The 9,894-nt window shown below is 38.5% G+C and overlaps 1 pseudogene; it reads right to left on the reverse strand.

The window, feature by feature from the left end:
• Positions 1-2,266: 2,266 nt before the first annotated feature.
• On the reverse strand, positions 2,267-2,407 carry LOC148366933 (U2 spliceosomal RNA; annotated as a pseudogene).
• Positions 2,408-9,894: the final 7,487 nt, after the last annotated feature.

Consider the following 9,894-nt stretch of genomic DNA (forward strand, 5'->3'; position numbering starts at 1 on the left):
GCCTTAAATCAGCTATTAATCTGAATATCCCGGCATTTTGCTCTCCTTGGCCAGTAAACCGTGTCTATTTTGCCAGAAGAAATAGACAGTAGACCCCGGGGTTATGCAGTCGTTTATTTATGATGTTTTCATCTTACATTGTGGAATTTTCTTTATCGTCATTGAAACAAACATAGCAAGCTTTGTTTATGAGATTACACGGTTAGTGTTGGGTTCTCTACTGAAAAACGTTCATTTGTAACAATTACGAGTTACTTCATTTAGAGTGGAGCTCAGGTACCCCCTAGATTACTGACACCAAAAAACAACAAATTACTCCCGGACTAACTAGTTACAAATTACCCTGTGTACTCGCAAAGAAGCCAACCGCCTGAAAATGCTTTATAATAGCCAATTCATAAATGAAATTGAAGAAATGTGCACATTAACCAGTGAAAGCTGGAAGGCCTTCACATGTATTTGCTTATGCTATCTTGTGAGCTTGCAAACTAACACATAGACAAAACACTCCATATCCATGTTTATCTATTGGCTTCGAATCGCTCGTATATCTCTTTCTCTATCTCCGGTGCTATGGTTTTCTTTTTGGCAAAACAATATTCTTCAAATAACAAGAACAACATTTGGAACACGTTTACCGTAGATTATGTGCTTACGTTTGCCTAATTGATGGAGTTAGTTTGTTGTTCCTGAGTAAACGACGCATCCCCTCACATGTTGCCTACCATTCGCTACTGCTGACACACAACCAAATGTATGCATACAAGCTAACCCCAAGATGACAGTATTTTATTTTATAGATGTAAATTTGCCTTGGACTCGAGTCAAAAATGTCCGGCAGCGCTTTTACTTCCCGAGAGTATATATATATATATATATATATATATATATATATATATATATATATATATATATATATATATATATATATATATATATATATATATATATATATATATATATATATATATATATATAACAACCAAAAACCTTCCTGTGTGGAGTTTGCATGTTCTCCCCGTGCTTGCGTAGGTTTCCTACGGGCACCCCGGTTTCCTCTCACATTCCAAAAACATGCATGTCAGGTTAATTGGCCGGTCCAAATTGTCCCTAGTTGTGAATGAGCGAGTGAAGGTTTGATCCCATGACCTCAGAACTGTGCAGCACCATTGCGCTGCCGTGCTGCCCATGTATATATCCATCCATCCATCCATTATCTGCACCGCTTATCCTCAGTAGGGTCGCTGTGGTGCTGGAGCCCATCCCAGCTATCTTCGGGCAGTGGGCAGGGTATCATATTGGTAATTGCACTAGTTTTAAATGATATTTTACTTTTTAAATTGTAAGTAAATATGTTCACTTTAAGGGATAGCTTTGAATTTTATTGACGGGTTGTGTCTTGCCAATAAAGGCGTTCTATTCTACGTACCGCAGGGAAAATATTTGCATGACGAGAAATTTTGTTTCCTTGACTATGTGCTTGAGACGGCGCCACCATAACTATTGAGTTGTACCTTGTAGGTGAGTACCCATTGTCGAGTCAAGTCAAGTCATATTTATTTATAAAGCCCTTAATCACAAAAATGTCTCAAAGGACTGCACAGGATTACAATTACACAATTACCTGATCTTAAACCAACATGCGGGCAACCAACAACTCAAAACCTCAGCGTGAGGAAAAAAGAAACCCTGAGAAGGGGCCTCACAAGTGGTCATGTTGGGATTAAAGAAGCAAAAACAACTTGAAAAACCGTTTAGGACCCGAAAGAGCCCTTCCAGGATGACCAGGGTGAAATAGATTTAGCATTACAGTACACAAACATAGTAAACGCTAGGTACCATTTGAAAATTTGTCCGGAAAGTGCATTACAGCAACAACGCCCCCAGCCTGTAAACTAGTCCAGAAAGTCAATGACGGCCATGACGCAGCAACTTCTGATCGAGGGTTATATGTGACATGAGACGCATTAGTCCCAAAACTGGACATGGAACTCCAGGATGAACATGTCATAAAGACTTCAAAGCCCCATATTACAGCATTTTTTCTACAACAAGACAAAACATTTTGCCCAAAAAGTTAAAACATTTAAACTTTGGAGTTGGGGTTTTGGGGTTTTTAAGGGTTATTGTTCTATCTTCGTTATTCATTATCCATTATCCGTTATCGGTCAGTTCATTATACGCTACAAAGCCTAGGAGCCGGGACACTTACTCTCAGCCAAAAGGCTAAGCTAAGGTCCTAGCCCTAAAGCCTTGTTGCGATCATTGCGAATGCACCGTTCCCGGAGGTACTGCAATACCGGGCCGATGCGTGGAGTGGACAGAGCAAGCTCTTATTCCATCTCCGGAATGCAAAAATCAAAAGGCCAAGCTAAGGACCTAACATCAAAGCCAAAGGCCAAACTAAGGTCCTAGCATTAAAGCCTTGCTGAAGGCCAAGCTATGGACCTGGCATCAAAGCATACAATACAGTCCAAAAAACTTTGGAGTTATGTGCCCATGATGAGTTACCTCCCTAAGATGCCTGTCTGCCATATGTCGACATCATCATGAAAATACATTTGTCTGAACTACCTCCAACAATTGTTTTTTTCTTATTCAGGTCAGAATCTCGTGTGTTTCGTTAAGACTTTGCAATTTGTTAATACAATAATGTATTTTTTGTACTGTATTCTTTCCCAAGACATGCAGTGATGCTAATATAATGAGCAATCAGAATAACCATGGAAACAAAACTCGAAATACGAAAAAGGCACAAAGATTGCTATCCTGTGTCATGGTTGTGAAAAAAAAAAAAGCTACGAATTTGTTGTCGTATGATGGAGAAAGTGCTCTATAGGACCAAAACATTTTACGTATCGTAAATTTGAAATATCGTGAGGTATGGACGGCGTATTCTGTATTTAAGTTTCATGTTGACCAAGATTTCGGATAGTGTGGTTAAGTTTACTTATTTTTTCATGTTATAGTCCACATTTTCTTGGTAAGAGAAGGGAAAATACTACCTATTTAAAAATAAACATTATATAATGTGGTTAATCTGTTGTTTTACATAATTATATTCAATATTTTACGACACAAAATAGATACATAAGTTGAATAATGCTTAAAAATTAAAATCTAATCATTGGCAAAATGTTATTTTTTTACTTATGTATAAACTTTTAGTAAAATAAGAAAATAATTGCATTAGTTTTTATTTCTTGGGGCATGCTTTTCTCAAACGGCGTGCACTTCAGACAGCTTGTTTGAATTGTGATACAATACTGTATTTCTCTACTGAATTCCTTTATCTAAGGGAGCCATGACCTGCAGGGATGGTAAAGGGAGAAGCAAAAACATAACACCAAATATTATCAATCATCAAGATGTACCAAGGATTATGGCAGTAAAAAATGACTATAGATAAGTATGTGATTACCAGGGTTGGGTAGGGTTACTTTAACTTGATAACTTTCAATTACTTTTGGATTACTCCAATAACAAATATGCTAATAAAAGAAACTAAATATGAATAAAATTATGACTCACAACACGTGGTAAGCTTTCTCTCTTGGCTTTGATTTCTTTGATCTCCGGCAAAACTAACATGAAATGCGACAGAAACAAAATGAATATAAATCCAAACAGCTTGCCAACATAATTTTTGCCGTTCCATGTGTTCCATTACTCCCCAAGCCTGCACAAAATTTAGTCATTTTATTCATATTTAGTTTATTTTGTCTTCTATTAGCATATTTGGTATTGGAGTAATCCAAAAGTAATTGAAAGTAATCAAGTTAAAGTACCCCCACCCAACCCTGGTGATTACACAAACAAAGTATTTTTAAAGGATTTCAATTTTCGCTAGTTTGAATCTTCATCAGACAACTTTCGATTTAACAACTTGTTATTCTTCTGGACGTAACTTTTGTGTGTTTTTAACGCATATTTCTTAGTTTTTGCTTAGTGGGTTTACCATAAAAAGAAAACCTGAAAAACATTGCCTTCAGCGGACAATTTTATCTGGAAACACACACGGCGCATCGTTACACAAGAGTACATACTTCGCCTCGGAGTTTATAATAACCTTACCTTTGCACAGACAAACAAGGTCCCCGGAGATGTGAGACGCACTGTTCACTGAGTACAGAACAAAACATAGCTTAACAAATAATGCATCAGTGTTTCACCAAAAGGATTTTTGTGTGTGTGCAGTAAGAAAACAGTGTGCAGCTGGGACAAAACGCATCAAAATGTGAATGTTGCATCAGAGCCGAATATGTTGTTTTAGATAATAATGGCGCCCGTGTGCCGGCTGATACCTGCCTCTGCAATATGCCGTCAACAATCACCATTTCCTGTTCTCTGTCATCTATCAGCGGTGCACACCCTGAGAGAGTAAACAATTGTCGCTAGCTTATAAATCATACGGAAATAGCGTTTGATGTTGATGATAATGGCATACAAGCATATTGGTTATATTTTCACAGTTTGATAGAAAGTAAGGTTTTATAGAATTTACTGTCATTATGACGAACTTAGATGGAAAAACACGTTTTTGGGGGGCATAACGAGGGGTTGTTCCGGCAATCCTTTGTTTATTGTGGGGAAAAAAATCCCTTGGTGATATGCAAAAAACTGCGAGGTGACAGCCATCCTATATTTCATATGCACGATGCTGACCCCTGTGCAGCAGTAGCTGACCAGTGAGAGTGGATCGCGGCCGCAGTGGCGCTGTTTATTTTAGGCCTTGAGAACAAACAAAAAAAAAAAAACTGTTGCCACCCATGACACAAATTTTCTTTCTTGGACCCCATCCTCATAAATATGGAAAATGGATAGCGGTTGCAGTTCATTTTAGGTGGGCCATAATGGCACGCTTCAGCGACTGAAACGAAAGAAAAATGTGCTCTGCCAGCACCAGCTTTCAGCAATTGTTGACGGGAGATAATTAACCGGGGAAATGGATCACGGCGAGAACAACAATTTAATTTTAGGTAGGCCAGAAAAGCACAACCCTTACAAAAGTGTCTTCTGCCAGCACCCTTTCTAGACATTAGTCGATAAGGGCCCGGTCACACAGCCGTTTGCGACTGAATCGAGGGTAAAATGTTGCGTTTTTTTTTTGCCCGTGTTTGCTCGCGATGGAAAATGCGCAAAATTGGCCAACCCGCTGTTCATCGGTGGTATGCCCGCAAAACAGACGCCGGCGACTGTTCCGCTTCCTCATCGCGTCATTTCCGCGTCATTTTCTCGTGTGGACCACGGGTATAAAAGCTGCCGAGCCGGCGTTATGCGGAGGAATGCATCTTTGCCGAGATTTGCATCCCCTCGCTACTACAACCACTTTTACCTCGTTTTATCTAACTTTTATATCACTTTTAGGGAATTTAATGGCGAACATATAACCAAAACCACTTCGTCTTGCATTTGTTGGGAATGTAATACAACTTAAACCATTCCGTCTTTGTATTTGATGTGAATGTAATCGAACGGTAATGCACGCCGTATACAAATCACTTTTGAGCAGGTAACATGTTTATTTTGCCTTTTTCTATTCAAATCGCTCGTATTGAAACTGTTATGCACTCTACTATAAAGCTTATTTCTGCATAATAAACTTTACGGTAGAGTGCATAGCAGTTCTCAAAAGTGATTTATATACGGTGTGCATTACCGTTCGATTACGTTCACAACAAAAACAAAGACGGAATGGTTTAAGTTGTATTACATTCCCAACAAATGCGAGACGAAGAGGATTTGGTTATATGTTCGCCAGTACATTCCCTAAAAGTGAGATAAAACGAGGTAAAAGTGGTTGTAGTAGCGAGGGGATGCAAATCTCGGCAGGGATGCATTTCTCCGCATAACACCGGGCTGTAGAAAACATAACCGCTCAAGACACAGTCCCGTGAAGATCAAGATTTCAAGCTATGGCACCGAAGAAGCCAATATGTTATTATTGTAATAGTTTTTTAATTTTTATTTTATTATCTTGTTATGAAATGAAAATACATGTCAAGAAATAAAAATGGATTAAGACGAGGCCACTACGGTGACGGGGATCCATGTTCACCACTTGACGTCTCGAGCACAACTGACGTGTGCTCGGCAAATCGCGCTGTATGTACGCGGAGAAAGGCGTTTGACCGTCACACGCGTAACACGCTAATTTCACGTAATAACACCGCGATACAGGCGCAGAACATGCTATGACCGTGCTCCACCCACGATTACCCGATGAAATTTCGCGTCCTACCCACGTGTAACCACGCCCTGGCCGCGGCCATAGCACGTCGTTCCGCGTCATTTCCGCGTCATTGCCTCGTGTGGACCACGTGTGCCGCCCGCGGTTAACACGTGGTCTAAAGTTTTGAGCAGCGCAAAACTTTTTCGCGTGGCCAACCGCGTGTGAATTTCCGACCGCGAGTAAAGCACTGCTGTATCTCGTCTATATAGATAGATAGATAGATAGATAGATACTTTATTCATCCCCGAAGGGAAATTCACTTTTCCAGCAGCATCCCTAAGCTGAGAACAATCGAAAATAACTGAGAACAATCGAAAATAACACGGGAGCTGCTGGAGTGGCTGCCATTCGTGACGGCGCCGGAGAAACGATTCAATTTGAATCATGTACAAACAAACAAACAATTGAATCATGTACAAGAAACGATTCAATCTGAATCATGTACAAACAAACAAACAATTGAATCATGTACAACAAACAAACAAAATATTTATGTTTCATGGCGATCTCAAAGCGTCAAACAGCGTCTGCTTCACGAGCAGAATTTTCTGGCCGTGATTCAGCCTCGATACGCCGTGAAAGGCTGTGTGACCGGGCCTTAAAGTTTTGACAATTTAAGAAACGTAACGCGATTGGGTCCAGTTTCCGTTCTGGTCCTGACATGGGGTGAGTTATTATGTAAAAACAACCACTAGCTAATGCTTTAAAACAAAAGACAAAGTGATATTACACATATATAAAGCCCTCTAAAGTGGTTCACAAAAACATTGGACGTGTTCTTTTAGGAAATTTTCATTGCTGTCAATAATAATTTCCTTTTTGGCAACTACAGGCCGTAAGCGTGTTGGAATAAAAAGAACATATATTTTACCAATGTTTATGGCGGGAACACGAAGGTGCAGTCTTCTCTCATAAAAAAATAAGGTGAAACTATAAAAAGGCATGTAGTCATGACGGATGCGTTTGCTGTCACCAAAAGGGTTTTTTTTCACTGTTTTGATATACAAAAAGGTCCTTGTCCTTCACGGAACTGAATATATTTTGCAGTTGCATCCCCCCAAAAAAAATCTGTATTTGGTAAGAATAGAGAAAGGCCAAGCTTACTTGAGCGTTGAGGCTGAAATGTAAGAAAGATGTTTGGGATGTCTTTCTGCGTTTGGATCAAAAGCGTGCTCGGAGGAAGTCGATGCACGCTGATATTGAAAGGAGTAACCTTGCCCTTTTGTTGTCAGTCCCAATTCTGTGGAAGTTTCCTCACTAGTAACTTTTAGACAAATTTGGCGACATATTTGATGAGTAATGTAGGAAAGAATTCAAAAGGATAAATGCATAAGGTCTTCCCAGGTTATTAACAACCAGGGTTGGGTAGGGTTACTTTAACTTGATCAATTTCAATTACTTTTGGATTACTCCAATACCAAATATTCTAATAAAAGACAAAATAAATGAAATATGAATAAAATTACAAAATTTTGTGCAGGCTTGGGGAGTAACGGAATACATGGAACGGCAAACATGATGTTGGCAAGCTGTTTGGATTTATTTTCATTTTGTTTCCGTCGCATTTTATGTTAGTTTTGCCGGAGATCAAAGAGATCAAAGCCAGGAGAGAAAGCTTACCACGTGTTGTGAGTCATAATTTTATTCATATTTAGTTTATTTTGTCTTTATTTTTAGCATATTTGGTATTGGAGTAATCCAAAAGTAATTGAAAGTAATCAAGTTAAAGTAACCCTACCCAACCCTGGTTCTGACAGACGGAGCCTTGATGTCGTTTTAACGTTTTTTCAAGCATCAGGTGGGATACGTTTTCAAATCAAATTGAACTTTACTTTTCGCACACTTTTCAAACAATGAATTGCAACTCAAAGTGCTGTATTAAAAATTCAGTGTACAATAGGAAAAAAATGGCCCTTTTTTTCCCCAACCAATAGCCCGAAATATCAAATACACAGAAACATACAATGGATGAATTAGAATAAAAATGAAATAATTATAGAAAATAAAATAATACCATGATGGCAATGGAACAGACTATCCACGTAAGGAAAGGTACCATCAAAGCACACCACACCAGTGCGTGAAATATATTAAAGTAGAAGGTCAGAAGAAAAAATAAACTACATAAAAATAATCAATTGAAAAGCCATATTGAAAATATCATGTGTCCTCGTGTTCAATAACTTACATTTCTGCAAATGGTTAAAATTTTCATAGTTTGTGCCGTGTCAAATTCAAGCTGAACTTTTATTTTAATTTACTGGGTAAAAAAAAAAAAGTCATTCTCAGGTATGCTCTCGTACCTGAATATTCGTGTTGGGTGGTTCAGAAAGCGCCTGAAAACAGTGACCCTTGGCTGAACCTAATTGGCGAGCTGGACCGACATCATCACTTCTTGTGGCATTTTCATTACGAGGGATCCCATTCAGTGGCCATTCTACACCTGCATGTCAACAAAGCTGCGTTGACACCCCAAATTTGTCAAACTAATGGAAACAGCATCCACTGAAGGTCAGTGATGTTTCATGGTGACGAATACTAAAAGGAAGAGAATCTTAAGGAGCCTTCCAGGTGACTACATTAAAATGGACGGATTGTAGAACCTTGAAAATGGATCAATACACTGATGGATCTGTTAGCAGAGTCTGAACTATAAATATTTCTTTCAATCACAAAGAACCCGAAGTTAATCTGTAAAAATGAGACTAAACACCGCTACCGTTTAATTATCAGGTGTATATTTACCTTCATCTGGTACCCGTTATAGCCTCATAATCCAGATAATAATCAGCCGTCTTCTCTTTAGTTTTGTAGCTGTCGATCTTCGACATCATCATTATATCATCAAGTGTCCTATAAATAAATCAGCATCAGTTGGTTTTGCTCCCTTTCATTCCTTATGCATGTCTGCGCTCTGTGCCGTCATTTTTTTCATAACGCAAACGCAACCGTAACGGTTGTTACACTTGTGAAGAATTTCAAGAAAATTCCACTAAGGCATGCGTGAATTCAGATGTGTTTAATTTGTTGAGAAATTTAGAACCTGTCCCAAAATTAGATGAAATTACGTGTTGAGTCTCTCAGAAAAAATGATTAAATATCAGAGGTATCTGTCAAATGGGAAGTGCCAGTGCCACCCAGTTTTTGCCATTTTGACTCCTTTTTTGAAGGCCTACAGAAAATGTTGTTTTTTAGCCATAGGATACATCAAAAGAAACTTGACACTGTATCTTTTAATCGAAAAAAAAAAATGTTTCTAGCGCTTACCATTGTGTAGTAGACAACAGTCAAACAGTGATAAGTTTTTTGCAAATATTTGTTTTCAGGAGGAACTTTTTGTGAAAGGATGCATTTCAAGCAGAAATTTCCATTCAGTGTTCAGTTTTATTTTTATTTTTTATTTTTTATTTTTTTTGCTCTTGTAAGACCTCCTATATCTAATCATTGCTTTTCAAAAACACCAGGTCACTTTAAATAACATTTTATTGCAGGAACACTGAACTTATGGCTGATTGATACATGAACTTTGCAAGAACCTTTCAGCACCCAATGTTTCTTTTGACGCAATCAAATGATTTTGGTCACCATGGGGATACGCTTATATGCGAATATACACGAAACGTCATCCCTCTCTGCCCAAACAATGACGAAGGGACTCTGTC

This window comes from Urocampus carinirostris, chromosome 4, assembly GCF_059441175.1.
Source record: "Urocampus carinirostris isolate Australia breed hairy pipefish chromosome 4, RoL_Ucar_1.0, whole genome shotgun sequence".
NCBI classification, from domain to species: Eukaryota; Metazoa; Chordata; class Actinopteri; order Syngnathiformes; family Syngnathidae; genus Urocampus; species Urocampus carinirostris.